The sequence below is a fragment of the Dermacentor variabilis genome, chromosome 3, assembly GCF_050947875.1.
Source record: "Dermacentor variabilis isolate Ectoservices chromosome 3, ASM5094787v1, whole genome shotgun sequence".
Taxonomy (NCBI): domain Eukaryota; kingdom Metazoa; phylum Arthropoda; class Arachnida; order Ixodida; family Ixodidae; genus Dermacentor; species Dermacentor variabilis.
The window spans coordinates 204,055,072-204,074,631 of record NC_134570.1 but is presented as its reverse complement, the minus strand read 5'-3'; the positions used below and the strand labels follow the sequence as shown (position 1 = coordinate 204,074,631).

Sequence of the window (19,560 nt, the reverse complement as noted above, 5' to 3'; positions counted from 1 at the left end):
GCGCTGAACTTCTCATGGATGAAGTGGATGCCGAGGAAGCCTCTGCCGAGAGCGCCAACGAGGCGAAGGCCACAGCGACACAACCACCGAAACCGTAGGGGCAAACGGCTGCCGGAGCAGTGGGTGTGCCAGGAACGCCTACGCGGCCTGTGAGCAAGGGCTTGGCCGTCGACGTTCATAAGCAAGACACCTCGACCAAAGAAACGCCAGCCGTCTCGACAACGAAGCGATGGACGTTACCAATGCTAGTGTGGTGGTTGGGAAGCGAACCCATGAAGAATCAACAAGTGACGGCAGGAAAACTGGCCCACCGAACAGCGAGGAACCGCAGCCAAAGTCGATGGTAATGCGCCGGCTGTCAGTACGGCTGACGCCGAATATCCCGCCGGACAAAAGACCAGCGGCGCCGACGCCTAAGTAGCCGTAGGGACTTGTGCCTGCAAAGGCACTCGTGCGCGAGCTTGCGAGTGCCCATCGCTACCGAAGGGTCGGGGAGGTCAGCTGGTGCTCAAGCAAGGTATTTTTGTGGACTGCACTTCAATGTGTCGCGAAACAGCTGCTCTGTCCGTAGACCTAGAAGTGCTACGTGTGATTATATACGTTTTTCTGGTGTGTTTAAGTTTTCCGCTTATTAACAATGGATTTGAAGAGGGGAATAGGAGTTGCTACTATTAATGTACGCGGCCTCGCTGCAAGGCGGAGGCAGTACCAGCTTAGCCGACTATGCGTTGAAAATGAACTCGATAATATAGCTATACAAGACATGAAAGTTGAATGCGAGGAGCAAACAAACAAAATGGTAACACCTTTTAGAACCTATTATAACATATGCACATGCCACGCTGTGGGCACATCTGGTGGATTCGCTGTCTTGGTTCAAAGGGGTATCGGTATAAATGAAGATATGGTTACTTCAAGCAAAAGTGGGCGATTTATTGTTCTTGATTTTTCTTTTAATGGACCACAATGGATGATTATATGTGTGTATGCGCCAAATGATATCAATGAAAGATGTCGTTTTTTCTCGAATCTAGAAGAGGAGCTTCGTTGTGACAAGTACATCATCTTTCTTGGTGACTTTAATTGCGTGTGTCATGCAAAAGATAGTGCTAAGCGTAAATTGCCGCGGGACAAGAGTGCAGTGATTTTGAAGACTTTAGTAAACAATTTCAACCTAAAAGACCTTGGTCGCCTTTTGGCCAGACTTTGCTGCCACAATTTACACACTATCAACGAGATAGCCAGGCACGACTTGACAGAGCTTACATCTCGTTAGATCTTGTGCCTCTATGCGATAACTATGTCGTGCAGCGGGTGTCCTTTAGCGATCACAGTATAGTGTGGTTTGCACTCGGTGCCAAGCCAAGAAAACCGCGGTGCGATTGGGCACATTGGAAATTTAACGAGAAACACCTAAGTGATGACAAATTTATAAACGATGTAAAGCGCGAAATTAAAGACATGTTGAGTAATGAGAGTGCACCTTGGGCCGAAGTATGGGAAGACTTTAAGGTTCGCGTGAAAATGGTGGCAATTGAAGTAGGAACTGTTAGACAATACAATGAAAAAATGAAAGAAAGTGAGCTCCAGAAGGAACTCAATTTTCTGATTTTCATGGACAGTGCGGAACATGGAAAATTTTGTGAAGAAATCAAAACAGCTAAACGCGCGATGGAAGCTATCGACACAGAAAATATAGAGCAGCGGTTATTCGGGCACGGACGAAAATACTCTGGGTTGAAGGAAAGCCGAACAAACGTGCTCTAGCCGATGAAAAGAGGTACGCAAGGAAAAATGAAATAAGACAGATTACTTATCGGGATGAGGCTACTTCCGACTCGAATATGATTGAACAGGCCTTTACCGAACACTACCGCAATTTGTTCGGCGTCCCAATCCACGTGGGAGCTGAATTTGAAGCAAGTTTCGTGAATTTTATCCCGCGAGTTGATGACGACGTAAAAGCCAGTGTCGAGGAACCGATAAGCGTCCGAGAAATAGAACACGCGATCGAAGAACTTCCTGCAGGCAAATCACCGGGTCCCGACGGCTTAGGAGCCGCCTTTTATAAGGCATTCGCGCCTACGCTTCCTCAAGTGTTGGAGCTCTGAGGCACATAAAAATAAGCGACTGCCACGTTTTTTCAGTAGTGTGCACGTGGTTTTAATACCGAAAACAGATGACCACAAGGAGCTTTTGTCGGTTAAGGCATACAGGCCAATTAGCCTTACAAATACCGATTATAAGATACTGGTGAAGGTATTCGCAAAGAGACTTTAAACAGTCATTACAAATCTTGTCGATCCGCATCAAACTTGTGGCATAAAAGGCCCCACTATTACTACAAACAGTCACGTAGCGGGAAGCGTTCTGGAGTGTTGCAGCGTTCTCGCAAGACACGTTGCTTTGTTGCAACTCGACCTGGCGAAAGCCTTCGACCGTGCGTCCCACGACGCTCTTCTTCTTGTTTTGGAATATGTTAACGTAGAGAAAGTAATCTTAGATGACGTCAAAATGGCCTACGACCAATGCGCCGACACAGATTATAATTAATAAGTCCCTCAGCGAAAAGCTTTCACTAAGATCTTCCATTAGACAGGGGTGCCCACTAAGTCCATTGCTTTTTGCATTGTACCTCGAGCCTTTCTGTTTAGCACTGATACGCATTGACAACGTCCGAGGATTTCAGCTACAGCTTTCTGAAGTCAAGGTACTGGCATACGCTGGTGACATCGCAGTCTTCTGCGAGAATCGTGATAGCGTTCTTGAAGCTGTACGTCTTGTAAAGAAATACTGTGAACAATCTGGATCCCAGATCAATTGGCAAAAGAGCATCGGTATATGGCACGGTCATTGGGACATTATACCAGCTCACTTTGCAAACATCCGGTGGTGAACAACGCCAACTAAGTACTTGGGTGTGCCGCTCGAGCACTATAATGACACCGCACAGTACTGGTCCGATGAAGCTGATAGAATGAGTGAAAAATCAAAGGGTTGGCTTGGCCGAGGTTTGTCAATGTTTGGACGCGCTTCTGTTTGCAATCTGTTTTTAGTAGCGTAAGTGTGGTATATTATGCAAGTGTTATCAATGTGTCGTTGAAGTGTGCAAAAAATGCGTCGTGTTTTTGCCGTATTCATATGGGCTTCTACTTGGGAGAGGATAGGCAGAACCAATTTGTTTCGTTCAGCTCGAAGTGGTGGGCTAGGCCTGTCGCATGTGTTTATCAGACAAATTGTGTCGCGTTTTCTTTTTTTTCGGGATCAGAGAAATGATTTTCTACGCACAATATTTCAAGTCCGTTTGCGAAAAGCACTGCCGCAATATGTTGTAACGACCAGTGATGTGAAGAGAGGAAGTATTAGTGGATATCTGCGCGAAGTGGTTGATTCACTTCGTATGTTGCGTGCGTGGTTTTCCATGGAATATCTGTGCTCTGTGACAAGAAAAACACTGTATAAAGATTTAGTTGACACAATGTTGCCAATACCTTTGTACAGGTCTGTAAACTGGGGAGTCCAAGGAGATGATGTACTGAAACGGGTGAAAAAAATGCCAGTTAGACCCTCTCAAAAAACGTTTTTCTTTAAGCTACACACAAACACGCTACTCGTAAAAACATGGTTAGACGAAAAAGGAATATAAGTGCCATGGACAGTAAACTGCTTACTTTGTAAAAAGCTAGAGACCATCGAGCACGTTTTCATCGATTGCTGGGATCCAATATTTCATTGGGATGCCTTACAACGTGCATTTAAAGAAGAACTGCCGATTACACGTCTTTGTATTCGATATTTGCCAACCGATAAAGAAGGAGGAGTTCTGTATGATATGCTTATGCTCCTTGGCCTCCACAGTCTGTGGAAAACGAGAATGGCAGTGCGACGCTCGGATGTAGATACCCGTCCGGCGAGAATAAACTTCATCGAAAGTTTCGCGTATATTCGGGAAATATATCGTGCCTTGAGTGAGCCTCCCGAGTGGGTGGCTATTCTCGATGATGTGATCCAGCTGAAGCGATTTTAAAAGATAATGTTAGCCAAAGTGTGGTTGACATGTTTTAGCATTTGAATGTGTTCTTGTTGTGCTGCAAACAGGCAATAAAGAAAAAAAAGTGCGCATGGCCTAATGGATAAGGCGTCTGACTTCGGATCAGAAGATTGCAGGTTCCAGTCCTTTCACGGACGTTCTTTGAATATTTTTGTTTACACCTTGAAGAATAAATAATAAACTGTTGTGCACCGCCGAGGCAGACGTGTCCCTGTGCCTGCCATGGCAGCTACTGAAGGTTTGTGCAAGATTCGAAGGCTGCTTTGACCCCAGACGCATGAGGATGGTACCATGCGGTTCGTTTGTTCTTCAGAAAACATAAGAATGACTCAAAACACTGCACTTCGTTTTGCTACTATAAATATCCGCGGTTTTCGTGCCAGAAAGCGGCAATACCAGCTTAGGCGGCTTTTCTTAAGAACAGATGTTGATACAGCAGCGGTTCAGGAGACAAAGATAGAAAGTGAGGAACAGACGGATCGCATGGTGCTGCAGTTCCGCAATAGATACAATGTTTGTATATCACATGCTGTTGTGACTTCCGCGGGGTGCCCTATCTTCATTAGAAACAACCTGAGAATTAGAGAACAAGGGTTTCTTTCTTGTAAAAGTAGAAGACTGGTTTCTGTGGATTTTTCTTTTTTGGGCGTAGGTTGGCACGTGATATGTGTCTGCGCCCCCAACATTGAAAATGAGCGTGTGCCTTTCTTTGAGAGAGTAAATCAGCATTTACGGTGTGACAGGAAAGTCGTATTGCTAGAAGGTTTTAATTGTGTATGTTTCACGGATGATCGAGTGAAAAACCTTCCAGTGCGTGACAAAAGTGCTTTACTTTTTAACACACTAGTGCGAGAATCTAATCTGGATGACGTCGGTCATTTCCTTTGTACTACCGGCACGCCTGCATTCACACATTTTCAAGGGCAAAGTCACACAAGGGTAGAGAGAGGGTATGTCGCACTGGAGCTTGTTCCGATGTGCGGTGGCTATAATGTGAAACACGTTTCGTTCAGCGATCACAGCCTAGTAACCATTAGCGTAGGTACCAAAGAAAGAAACTCGAGATTTAACTGGAAGTTGTGGAAGTTTAATGATGGGCTGGTAATGAACGAATCTTTTTGTGAAAGCGTGAAAGAAAAGTTAGGTAATTTGATCGAGGTCGAAAATGACAACGAGCTGAAATTATGGGAGAACTTTAAACAAGAAGTCAAGGTCAGCGCTATAGAAGAAGCCACTAAAGAGAAGTTTAATAAAAGGAAAAAAAAAGAAAATGAAAGACAACGCGAGCTCAATTTTTTGTACACCGTGGAAAGTGAGAGACCTGGGAACCGAACAAAAGAAGTCAACTGAAAAGCCAGCTTGTGCTTATCCAAGAAGAGAAGTTCAAAGGAACAGTTATAAGGGCACGAGCTGCAAGGGACAAAACGAGCCTTATCTGATGAAAAGTCGTGCGCGAGGCGAAATGAAATCAGAATGATTTGATACGAGAACGAGATGACGAGCCAACCTCAAAAAATTGAACAGGAGTTTCTTGATCACTATAGCAAATTATTCGGGACTGCTAAAGACGTCACAGAAAAATTCAAGAAGGACTTTTTGTCATGCGTGCCGCAATTAGAGGAATGTATTCAAAAGCGTCTGGAGTGGCCTTTGAGCATCACCAAAGTGAAAGGAGCCATAGAAAATTTAGTTGCAGGCACGTCCCCGAGACCTGATGGACTCGGGGCGGCTTTTTATAAACACTTCAAAAGTGATGTCAGCCAGATCCTGTTAGGGTAGTTTAAGGAGGCCTACGCGCTAAAACAGGTTCCTCCATCTTTTAGGACATCGCACATAGTGCTGACACCGAAATCGGAGGACCCAGAAAATTTTTAGCTGTTGACTCTTACCGGCAGATATCATTAATGAATGTAGACTACAATATACTTACAAGTGTGCTCGGAAAACGATTACAGGGAGTGGTGACCAGCATAGTAGGGTCGCATCAAACATGCGGCATTAAAGGAAGGTTTGTCTAAACAAACATTCATATATCCAGGAGCATTTTAGAATACTGTAACGACCTAGGGGAACACTGTGGCATGTTACAGTCAGGTATGCGGAAGGCTTTCGACCGTGTGGCGCATAAAATTTTCAGTATTCTAGAACATATAAATGTAGGGGGTTTGATCTTAGATGGGGTAAAAATGTGCTATCAAGACTGTACCGCCATCTTCGTTATAAACAAGGAGGTTACCAAAAGCTTTAGCGTCCGGTAATCTGTGCGCCAGTGGTATGGTTTGCCGCCTCTTTTATTCGCAATTTTCCTAGAGCCGCTTTGTAGGAAAATCAAGAATGACAATAGAATATCGGGTTTCAGAGTGCAGTCCGCGGAAGTGAAAGTGCTGACATACGCGGACGACATCGCGTTGTTTTGTCGGGATAAAGAAAGCATCGAAATCGCGCTCGCAGAGGATTTATCATACTGCAGAATGACGGGCAGTGCTATCAACTTTGATAAACCCCTAGGGGTATGAATCGGTAACCATCCGAGTAGGTTTGCAAATATCCGCTGGACAGTCACGCCGGCAAAGTACCCAGGGGTGCCGCTTGAGCATTACCGTGACGCCGTTGATTACTGGAATGCCGAAACGGAAAGGGTTCCTGATTGTGCAATTAAATGGGGAGGCCAGAATTTCTCAATGTTTGCTCGTGCGACAGTGTGCAACCTGTTTGCCGTCGCCAAAATTTCTTACGTGCTCCAGGCGTTGTGCATGTCAAGAGCTAACATACAACGTATAAACTGAGTACCCGCAGTGTTTGTATGCGGATTCAAGCTGGGAGCGCACCAGTCGCACTAATCTTTTTCGTCCGGTTAAAAGTGGAGGATTAGGTCTCGCACATTTGTTCATTAGGCAGATTGTGTCAAGGTTTGTTTACTTACGGGACCAAAATGACCATTTTTACTAACTATGTTTCAAACAAGGCTGAGCGAAGCTATACCTGAATTCATTGTATCGTCACATCGGTGCAGTCAATGCAAAGTGCCTGGTTTCATAAAAGAGGTAGTCTGGGATTTTCAGCTGTTAAAGGTTCGGTTTTCTATGGAATACTTAAGTAGGGTACCACGAAACCGCTGAGAGACACAATTGCCGGTGCCATTGTACCGCTCGATGTTCTGCATTGGACCTGAAAAGGGCGTGCTAAAAAGAGTAAAACGAATGCTAGTACGCCCGTCGGTAAAGTCCTTTTTCCAGCTCCACACCAATATCTTATCTGTGAAACCGTGGCTAGAGGAAAAAAGGACTTCCTGTGCCCTGGAGCGTCAACTGTATACTAGGGTGGTTGCTTGAGCTAGTTGGTAATTCATGATGAAAAATAACGTACAGCGCGAAGGACAAGGACTGCGAAGACGACATACACAGCGCTGACTTCCAACAATATTTAATTGCGTTGCCACATCGTGTGTATATATACAAGAAAGGGCATGCGCAGAAAATGTTTTTTCGCGGACGTTCTTTGAATATCTTTATTTACACCTTGAAGACTACATATTAAACTGTTGCGCGCCGCCCAGGCACATTAGTCCGCGTGGCCTGATTCTACTTCCGGCTACCGTCCGGTACGGTCGTGGAATGTCGAGCTGTGCAGGAGCGGCTGTTGCGGCCCGTTCAAACTGCGGAATCAGGTTTTCGGAAACGACCCAACAGGATTATCAACTTGTTTCGCCACAGCTACCATCAGGACCTACTGTCCTTCCTACTGTGTTCTTACACAATGACTTGAGGACAAGGCCTTTTCGCGTCGAGCATTTTCGCGACGCACTAGTGCGCCATCAGCTCATGTCGGAAGTGCTTGCCCTCGGTGCCTACCGGATGAACCACGTTTGGGCCATCACCTTCAAAGACCTTCAAGGCAAGAAGAAGCTTTTGTCTACCAAAGCTTTTAGCGTGAAAGACCACCGTTGTGCTGTGATAGACCCCTGCAACCAAGATGTGAGAATGAAGCTGTACTGGCTTCTCCACGTCACTCCCGATGAACACGTCAAAGCAGCCCTGGCACCATTCGGAACCGTGACCGAAATCTCCAAAGAAAAATGGCGTGTTACCGGTTGCAACGACAAGGGCTCACGTACACGCCTAGTGTCGTGGCGTTTGAAGGCAGGGACGCCAGTCGAGAACCTGCCGCACCAGGTGCGAGTAGGCGAAGATCAGGCACTAGTCATCGTGCCAGGAAGACCTCCGCTTTGCCTCCGGTGTCATTGCACTGGCCATATACGTCGCGAATGTCGCGTGCCGCGCTGTGGGCTGTATCACCGCTACGGCCACGACGAGACCCAGTGCGTGCGTAGCCATGCGAACGTCACTGGGCCGGGTCGTAGTGACATATTAGACGAACACCTGATGGAGCAGGTCGAAGCCGAAGAGACAGCAGCAGCAAGCGAAACACATCCCAGCGAGGACAAGACGCCTGAGGACACGCCCCCCGATGTAGACGAAGCGCAGAAACTTCAGAGTGCCACTGAGGAACTACCGCAAAAGCTTACACCTGCAAACGATACCGTAAGCGTAACTACTGTCAAAGAGCCTGGGCCCAGCGAAACACGGGAAGGCAAGAAGGAAGAAACGTGCAACGACGTCACTGTGGGAACGCCGGTTACGGCAGTCACTAAGCGACCGCTAGCAAAACGAGCAGCGACGACCAGCGCTCTGACTCAAAGTGTGCAAAGGAACCTCTCTCCAAAACAACATCCACCCGTAGGTCTATCTTCAAGCCAAAACCTACCGTGCTACCAGACAGGAAACCGCCGCCGTCTATGCCCCCGCTGTGGCGGGATCATAGTCCGGCTAATCACTTCGTTACTGGACCGGTGAAAGACTTACATCTACAATGGACAATCACAGATGTCAACTCAACCAAGCGACGTGCTGCATCGAGTGCAGCAGAGACAGCGGTGGTCACTAGTCTACAGTTGTAAGTTTCCACTCATCTGAGCAGTATCTTGTGTCGGTTTGCCTAAACTATACTTACAATGGCCGTTAATCCTGGAATAGCCCTTCGTGTTGAAACACTAAACGTACGCGGCTTCGGAGCCCGAAGGCGGCAAGTTCAACTGAGCCGCCTGTTATTAGAAAATGATATCGATATGCTGACTATCCAGAAAACAAAAATTGAAAGCGAGGAACAAACTGATGAGATGGTGGAAATCTTTCGGTAAAGATATGATCTCTGTGTGCGCCACGCCGTGGGTAAATCAGGGGGGTGCGCAATTTTCTCGCGTAGCTCCGTCGGAATTGTAGAGCAGTCTGTCATTGTTTCTGAAAGTTGTCGCTTAGTAGTTTGCGACTTTTGTGTTAAAGAGGCACTATGGGGAATTATTTGCATTTATGCACCAAACAAAGTTAGTGAGCGTATAGGTTTTTTCCGATACATCGAAACCTTCTTGAAATGCGAAAGAAATGTGTTACTATTAGGATGCATCAATTCTGTATGCATGGCTGAAGACAACGTCAGGAACTTACCGATACATAATAAGAGAGCATTGCAACTTTGCGCAACCGCTCAGGAATACGACCGAATTGATATAGGCGATGTACTGCGAGAAAAGCGAGTTCAGTTCAAGCATTTCCAAGGCACAAGCCACGCCCGACTTAACCGAGTGCATCTTACAGCAAGCCTTTTATCTTTTTGCACAACATATGCCGTTAAGTATGTAAGCATTAGCGACCATAGCTTAGTACTGTTACAATAGGCACAAAGCGTAAAACGAGCATCTTTAACTGGGGACTCTGCAAATTCAATGATAGCCTTTTGCAAGACGAAAACTTTATCGAAGTAATAACGGCAAAAATTAAAGAAATGCAGGAAAATGACTTAATCAGCCCTGTTGAGTTGTGGGAGCAATTTAAGTCTGAAGTTAAGATGAGCGCAATCAAAAGAGCTAGTGCCATGCGCTACAAGGCTTTTTTTCTTTATTGCCGGTTTGCAATACATACAAGTATGAACAAAACACTGCGAGAAAAAAATTAAGAGCGCCTGCTACTCTGAGGCTGACGCGAGGTATTTAAAAGCGCTTCATAGATGCCAGCTCATCTAATACTGAAATCCACTCATTGTCCTCGTTTCATGCCTTGTACACTTCCCGCACGAGGACCATGCTCACAATAAAGTTTTCCCTTGAAGACTGAACCTTAATATGGTCATGACGTATCGCCATTCGTGTTTTCCATAGACTGTGTAGACACAATAACATCAACATATCATGAGGGACTCCGCCGTCATTTGATGTAGGGAGAAAGCGGATTCCGTACGGCGTCACCGGTAGCTCCTTTTTTTAAAGTTCGTTGCAAAATGTCCCACAAGAATACTGCGTCTGGGCAGTCCAGGAACATGTGCTCTACTGTTTCTGGTTTTCCGCATATTAAACAGTTAACTGACCATGCTACAAACAAGCCTTTTTGTTCGAGCCATGGCTTAACCGGTAACGTTTCGCTGTGAAGTTGAAAGCAAAAGGACTTGGCTGACGAGCGCACTGGCATCCGCTTTACCCTTTTTAACCCAATTTCCTCCATTTTCTATACAAAACTTGGCCCTATAGATAGGTGTTGGGAGCAATGTGTAGACATCATCTTTGTAGAGTTTATTTCGCTTAACACTGCTTAAATACTCTAAAGAAAAACGCGTGCACAAGAATTGGTACGCCCGTACAACTTCACGCAGAAAGCCCTTGATAGTTGTTCTCACTAGTCGTGTTGACACAATATAATTTGGTAAAGCGTCACTCAGACGTTCCTGAAACAGAGTTAATAAAAATTCATTTTGTTGATCACGCAAGAACATAAAACGTGAAACAACTTGCTTCAAGAACAAGTGAGCTAGGCCCAGGCCGCCTCGTTTAACCGATGTGAACAAATTGGTGCGGCTGGTACGTTCCCACACAGATCCCCAGATAAATATGGCGAATTCCCGGTGCAGTTTTTGTATGCTCGTTCTTGATGCGCGTATGGCCTGTAGCACGAACCAAATCTTGGCGACGAGAAAGAGGTTGCATACGGTTGCTCTCGCGAACATGGAAAGGTCCCTCCCACCAAATTGTTTTGTTTTTTCCTTCACTTCTGTGCATTGCTCTTATCAGTTGTCCGGAAAATGCTGTAGCGGTACACCGAGGTACCTCATAGGGGTAGTCGTCCACTGTACACTTTCCATTTCAGTGGGAAAATGTTCCCAAACACCATATAATATGCCAACTAATTTTCCCAAATTAATGGGACTTCCTGACATTTTACAAAAACTTTTTGCCACATCAACCGCTTTATTAACGCTTTCTTTATCCCGGCAGAACACTGCTACGTCATCTGCGTATGTTAGTATCTTTATTTCCCTCGTGCCTATCCGATAACCTGCGATTTCACTACACAAAAGTACCTTTAAACAAAATGGCTCTAAATATAATGCAAAACGCAAAGGTGACAAACAGCAACCTTGTTTAAAAGAAGATTTGAGTTGTATATTTTCTGATAATGTATTAATAATGATATTCTTAGAAACTATTTGATCATAACACATTTTAACACCTTCTAGTAACATACATCCAAGGTTCACATGTTCAAGTATAAGAAAAAGGATTTTATGCGCCACCCTATTGAATGGCTTTTCCAGGTCCAACTGTAATATTGCCACCTTCTCTGAAAAGGCATCACAACACTCAAGGACCGTCAGTAACAAATGAATGTTTGTCATAATGAACCGTCCTTTTATTCCACACGTTTGGTGTGGTCCAATTAACTTCTGTATGACCGACTGTAGTCTCCTCCCGAGAACTTTCGTGTATATCTTGTAGTCTGTATTTGTAAGGCTAATGGGACGATATGCCCGCACCGAGAGTAGAGTTTGAGGGTCTTGACTCTTTGGTATTAATACCACTTGGCTCTCACGAAACGAAGGTGGTAGAGCTTGTTTCTCACACGCCTCATTAATTAAATGATGCAAAATTATTGCCATTTCCTTTTTAAAAGCTTTATAAAAAGCGGCGCCTAATCCGTCAGGCCTTGGCGCATTACCTACAGCTAACTCATATATTGCTTGTTCTATTTCTGCGATAGTAATTGGCTGCTCAAGGTTCAGCCTTGCGCCCTCATCCAACTTTGGAAGAAGCCTTAAACATTCACTATCCAAACCTTCCGAGTGCTCGCGTTTACTGCCTAACCCGCTGAATTTGTTGGTTTTCATGTACAATTGCGTTTCCATATGTGATGGCCCTTATCTCCTTTCGTGAAGCGTAGCCCTTTGCGTTCGACAGAGCTCTTTTGGTCGGTACTTCACCGCACCATAATCTTTCTGCGCGCGCACGTATAACCGCACCTCGATATTTCTCTTGATCGCCGCTTTCTAACTGAGATTTTACTTCTTTTATTCTCTTCGCAAAGCTACCTGGGCAAGCACCTTCCAGTGTTAAGTAGAAGTTAAGTTGACACTGCAACTCTTTCTTTTCTTTGTTCCTCCCGTCGTAAAGTGCATGATCTTTCCATTGCCATTAACTTTGTTTCCTGCTTGAAACATTCCCATGGTTCTGCAATACTTTGATGGTCCTTTTCTAATAAGTTCTGAATATAATCTAATTTTCTGAACAAAAACATCCTCATCTAGTAGTTTAGAGTTAAATTTCTACAACGCCCAATTAAAATTTGGTTTTCTAGGGCCCAACGCAAACATAATTAGTGGTCACGATATGACACAGATTTTGCCTCATAGTTGCTACACATTTGAATCAAATCAGCAGACATATACACTCGGTCTAATCGTGCGTGGCTGACTCCTTGAAAATGCGTGAACCTTGTATTCGTACCATTTCCCATGACATGGCCCACATCTACCAGATTCACTTCGCCAACAATTTCGGCTATAAATTGCGCGCTTGCGTCGTGAACCGGCGGGCTTAGCACTCTGTCCTTAGCGTAACACACACAGTTGAAATCCGCCATCAATAAAATGTTGGTTTGACAATTCAATTGGCTTTTAAGGCATTGAAAGAAAACCTTGCGTTCACATTCCTAGTTAGTTGCGCACACACATATCGCTCGACACTTCACTGCTCCAATAACAAAGTCGCACACTATTTGTCGGCCTTTAACATCACAAACCATGCTTTCACTAACTACGTCCACAGAACTGCGAACAAAAAGGGCGCACCCACAAGACCTCCCTACACAATGTGACACACACACATAATACCGTGGCCGAAAAGCCGCTACCATATGTTCCGTTCCTTCTTCACTTTCGATTTTAGTTTCTTGCACTGCGATAAAATCAAGATCGGTTTCCATGAACAGCCTGCTTAGCTGGTACTGTTTACGTTTAGAACCAAGGCCCCTTACATTTATACTTCCAACACGTAACGCGACATTGGTGGAATTCATTATGTTATGAAGAAGGAAAAGGACCGGTCAGGACCTACATTCACTGCGCCTAACTCGCTGCACACTCACGTTTACCGGCATAGCGCAGCGAGAACCATACTGTGGATTGTCGTTGTTGGATGCCATATCTATGAATTTCCATCGCGAAACTTGCGTCTTGTTGCAGTCACCCGCTACCCCACCGTTCCCCAGCACCCCCCAAAAATAAAGGTAAAAGGAATCGGAAAGCGTCTGTAGGCACATTCTCATGCTATGTCAGCGTTGACGCCGACGGTTTCCTATCGGGCGGCACATTCGGCGTCGGCTTCAAAGTCGGTCGCCGGACATTGGCTGTCTTCAAAGGCGGCTCGCTTTGAACCGCTTTGATTTTCCCTGGTTCGCCGTTATTGCTCTCCTCAAGGGACCTCTTCGGCGCCGTACCGCTTGGGCCACTAGTGTCCATAGCGGTTGCCTTTTCCGCTTCTGTCTTCTTTTTGTCTTTGTGGTGACCTTTCTTTCCTTTGTGGTGACCTTAGCCACTGGGTCCTTGGCAGACGTTTCCGCGTCCGCCTCTGTTCTTTGCACTTTGTCGTCATTTCCATGCTTGACAGTGCTGCTGGCTCTGTCAGGCGTAGCGAGGACTTTTGCCTTTGAGCCTTGCGTAACCTCGGACCCACCAGCCGCTTCCTCGGCATCAGCGGCATCCATGACGTGCTCTTGTAATACCTCGTCATACTTTGCGGGGCCTGCGATGTTCGCATACTTCCGCACACACTGGCTCTCGTCATGGCCAAAGCGCCGGCAAATAGAGCAGCGCGGTACGCGACACTCCCTCCTGATATGTCCCGTGCGGTTGCACCTCAAGCATAAGGGAGCCCTTCCAGGGGCTACGAGAAGTGCCATCATATCGGCTACTTGAAACTGATGTGGTAGATCCTCAATGGTCACGCCCGCTTTCAGCTTCACGGTTACGGTGCGCGTTGTCGAACCTTTGTCCGTGATGCCTTGCACACGCCAGCGTTGTCTGGTCACGTCACCGGCTTTTCCATATGCTGCGAGTGCCGCGCGGACGTCTTCGTCTGGACATTGTGAAGGAGCCAGAAAACGTTCACGCGTATCTCCTGGTTAGCCGGGTCCAACACTACGCACCTTCTTTCTTTTACCTCAGCATCGCCACACGCCAACATTTTTTTTTTCGTAGACTCCGAGTTCCTGAACGTAACCGCCCAAACGTGGTTCATCTGCAACGCCCCCAAGGTGACAACCTTGAGCAGTAGACCCAGACGAGCCAGCATGTCCCGGAAATCTTCGGCGCGGAATGGCCTTGCCATCACGTCCCCGTGAACGAACATATTCAAAACGCAGGGTTCTGTAGGCAACTGCGGCAAAACAACTTCGTATTCTTTGTCTTCATCGCCAATAAACCTGTTTCCGCGGCTCGGCTGAGCCACAAACACCGCCCCACCGGAGCAATCATTCTGCGTCCGCACCGAACGGTAGCCGGAAGTAGAATCCCATGCGCTACAAGGCAAGACAGAAAGAAACCGAGTTGCAGCGTACTCTAGACTATCTCTTAAATGCGGAAAGCACTGTTCCTCGCCTGCTTGTAAACAAAGTTAAAGAAATCAAAAGGCAACTCGAGAATATTGATACGGAAAAATATCAAGGTGCGATAATAAGGTCGCGTGCTGAGCGGCTCTGGATGGGCGAAACACCTACCAAGCGAGCGTTAAGCGACAAAAGAAGCTACGCTACTGGAAATGCAATAACAGAGCTGCGCAAGGAAGGTGTGCTATCCACAGACCAAAATGTTATTGAAAGAGCGCTTGTGCAACGTTTCAGAAACTTGCTAGGCTGCTAGGCGAATGTGCGAGAGGGCTTTGAGACCCATTTTCTGAAATTAATGCCACGATTAGAAGATGAAGCAAAAACATAACTTGAAAGACCAATAAGTGTTACTGAACTGAAAAATGCGATAGACTACTTGCGTCCAGGGAAAGCTCCGGGGCCCGACGGGCTGTGTGCGGCTTTTTATAAATTCTTTGGGCATCAAATGGCCGAAATGCTCCTCAGAGTTATAGAAGAAGCTTATGTCCAAAATGATGCCTCCGTCATTTAAGAGAAGCCATGTCGTACTACTACCAAAGACCAAAGACCCTGTAAAATTGCTGTCCCCCAAAGCATACCGATCCATAAGTCTAACTAACACGGATTATAAGGTTTTTATGAAAGTTATAGCTAAGCGACTTCAGTCCGTGATTACAAACTTGCTCGGTGAAGATCAAACTTGTGGAATCAAAGGGAGAACCATTCTCACGAATATTAATGTGACCAGAAATATATTGGAACTATGTGACCTAATGCACGGACGGGTAGCCATGATTCAACTCGACTTCGAAAAAGCTTTCGATAAGGTAACCCACAACATTATTTTCTCCCTCTTAGAACACATCAGCGTAGGTACCATCATAACTGATGGAGTAAAAATGGCCTACACTGGCTTTTCTTCGAAACTAATTATTAATAAAATATTAACCGAAAGTGTTACAGCACACTGGTGTAAAACAGGGATGCCCTGATCGTGGTAAATTGCTATTTGCAATTTACCACGAAACGCTGTGTTTAAATCTAATGATGAATAAAAAGATACCCGGCTTCCGGCTCTTATCACGTGAAATAAAGGTCTTATCCTATGCTGACGATGTCGCAGTATTCCGCACTGATAAGCAAAGTATTCAGGAAGCTATGCGTACCGCAAGAACTTTCTGCAGCCTTACAGGAAGTGCAATAAGCTGGCAAAAATGCTTAGGTTTTTGGCGTGGTGAATGGGAATCTACGCCAGAATTTTTCGACACTATAAATTTCAGCGAGACACCTGCTACTTACCTGGGCGTGCCACTCGAACATTACCGCGACACGACCGAGCAGTGGACAGCAGATACTGATCGGGCTAACGAACAAACAAGAAACTGGGGAGGACCGAAGCTCTCAATGTTTGCACGTGCAACTGTGTGTAACTCATTCCTCGTGGGTAAATTTTTCTATATGTTACAAGTATTATGTATGTCTAGGATGTGTGTCCGAAAATTGCACAGGATATTCGCAATGTTTGTTTGGGGATCGGGATGGGAACGTACAAGCAGGCTAAACTTGTTTCATTCCGTGAATAACGGAGGTCTTGGTTTGTGTAATTTGTTTTTAAGACAAGTAGTCTCAAGGTTTATTTTCCTACGCGACCAAAGGAATGCATTTCTACAAACTGTTATACACGTACAACTACACAATGCCTTATTTGAGTTCATTGTTACATCATGTGGAACACCACAAGTAGTGGTGAAAGGATACATGCGCGAAGTGGTAAGCGCTTTTCATTTGCTCAAAGCACATTTCTCGCTTCAATATTTGTCTGTTGTCGGCCGGAAAAAATTGTATAAACACCTCGTGGATATTTTGTGCCCCGTGCCTATATGCCGCTCAACATACGCTCTAGGGCCTGAACGCAATGACTTTTAACGCGTAAAAAGAATGTCTATCAGGCCATCTACCAAATCCTTCTTCTTTCTTGTGCACAGCGGCACGCTTCCCGTAAAACCATGGCTAAGAGAGAAGGGTTTGTTTGTACCATGGAGTATCGATCGCGGTATATGCCATAAACCGGAAACTGTAGACCATGTATATCTATATTGTTGGGACTCAGTGTTCTTGTGGGACATCCTACAAAGAACCTTCAAAAAACATTTCCCTCTGACACCATTCGGTATTCACTTTCTTCCTTTTGAAGAGACGGGAGATGTGCCGTGCGACACAATAATGTTGCACTGCATGCACAGTGTCTGGAAGACAAGAATGGATGTAAGGCATGAAGCTCTCCAACCTCGTTCTGCTCAGGAATATTTCGTGGAAAACATCCTGCACCTACGTGACATACATAAGGCCAAAGGGGAGCCACCAGCGCGGCTACCCATATTAGACAAATTGGCCACAGTTCGGTTCCCCTAACCAAGCTGTATTAGCCAATATGCAGCCGGTGTTTTTACCAAAGTACAACTTCCTCTTTCTGTTTTTAACTCGAACGCGTGGAATGTTCTACTAAGAGCATACGTGTTACCTTTTTTGTACGTACATTGTGTGTAAAACAGGTAATAAAGAAAAAAAAGTCCGCGTGGCCTAATGGATAAGGCGTCTGACTTCGGATCAGAAGATTGCAGGTTCGAGTCCTGTCACGGACGTTGTTTGGATATTTTTATATACACCTTGAAGAATACATAATAAACCGTTGTGCACCGCTGATGCAAACTTGTCCGCGTGGCCTAACATTCTGCTTCCGGCAGCCGAGCTGAGCAGTTCTAAGAATCATAGGCTCCAGTGGAGCGGCGACAGCGGCCTTTGTTGGCCGCGGAAACAGGTGGAACAGCGAAGATGACGCAGGCTGTCAGATTATTTTGCCTCCACTGCCAAATGGACGTGCCGTGCTAAACACCGTGTTTTTGCACGGCAACCTGCGAGCTAGACCCTACAGAGTAGAAGATTTCCGGGGCGCTCTTGGCCAAACAGGATTGCTGCAGGAGGTGCTGGCCCAGGGGGCCTACCAGATTAACCACGTCTGGGTTGTGACCATGGACACTGCGGACGCCACGAAAGGGATGCTGGAGGTCAAGGAGTTGGAGGTAAAGGGGCGGCGCTGCATCCTGGTCGACCCTCAAGACCAGCAGGTGCGGCTGCGTCTTCATTGGTTAATACATGGTGTGGCCGATGAAGATGTACGAACGGCGTTGGCGGCTTTCGGTAAAGCCGTACTGGTCACCCGAGAGCGATGGCGCGTTCAGGGTATCAACGACAAGGGGACGACTACCCGGTCCGTCTTGCTCAAGCTCAACAGCGGCGTGAAGGTGGAAGATCTCCCGCACCAAATTGGGGTCGCCGGTGAGCTGGCCGTAGTCATCGTTTCTGGCAGGTCAATGCAGTGCTTGCGCTTTCAAAGCACTGGTCGTGTACGACGAGACTGCAAGGTTCCCCGGTGCCCGAAATGCTGTCGGTTTGGAGACGCCGAGGTCCAGTGTGTACGTACATACGCCTCTATGAGCGGGCCAGCCGAAGGCGAGGACACGACAAGGTTGGTGATGGATGCGGCCGAGGCCGAAGAAGCGGCGAAAGGGGTAAGAGACCAGGCAACCCCATGTGCTGTAGGCGTTGTGCTTGCACCTGATGCGGGCGCGGGGACACCACCGGACAAGGAAAACGCTACTGAAGGTGCGGCAAAAGAGGCAGCAGAAGAGACCAAGGAAGAAAGCAAGAGCAGCCTAATGGAAGCTTCCGAGTGAATGGAGACAGTTGAGGACAAGTCGGCTAAGAACGGCCCTATGAGCAGCAATGCCGGAGCCTCAGTCAAATGGAATCTTGAGAAGGCTGCAGACAGCAACGCAGCGAACCAACGAAGTGGGGAATATGGGGCGCCTTTGAAGACGCCAATGGGCCGGCGCAGCAGCTACAAGCCACGACCAAGCACAGCTACCGTAGACAAGAAGTCCGAGAAGAAGCCAACCCCGCTCACCAGTGGTACCGGTCCACCGGGCGGCTCCGGGGGCGTCTAGCTGGGTGCTAGGCGCTGAAGATAAACCCCATGCTCCGGGCCAACTCTTTTCACTAGACATATAGCCATGGCTCCCAACCCGTCGCTTAGATTGGCCACGCTAAGCTTTCGATGTCTGGCCGCCAAGCGAATGGAGAGCCAAGGGTCTAGGCTGCTGGTGGACCATCACCTTGACGTGATAGCCGTGCAAGAGACAAAAGTGGATGGTGAAAAAGAGACCTGCAGCATGGTGCAGGAGGTTTACGCCACGGTACTACGCGGTAGTGAGCCACACCATAGGGGTGTCGGCGGGCTGCGTGCTGTTAAAAATTATCCGGTATCATGGTGCAAGATTTTTTCCATGTCCATCTGGTAGATTAGTTTTATGTGATTTTGCTTTCAGTGCAGTTGAATGGCGTGGGGTATGCATTTATGCACGAAACGCGTTGGAGGAAAGGACTTTGTTTTTTTTTCAGCTAAAAGAGCATATGTTTTCTGAAAAGCAGATGGTGTTGTTAGGTGATTTTAATTGTGTTCTCAATGCCCGATATCGGTCTAATAGGGGA

At 46.5% G+C, this 19,560-nt stretch overlaps 1 non-coding gene across 1 annotated transcript; it reads left to right on the top strand.

Annotated features, from left to right (window-relative positions):
• Positions 1-17,581: 17,581 nt before the first annotated feature.
• On the top strand, positions 17,582-17,654 carry TRNAR-UCG (transfer RNA arginine (anticodon UCG)). Its single transcript has one exon. It is a non-coding gene; the product is annotated as a tRNA-Arg (tRNA).
• The last annotated feature ends 1,906 nt before the right edge of the window (positions 17,655-19,560 follow it).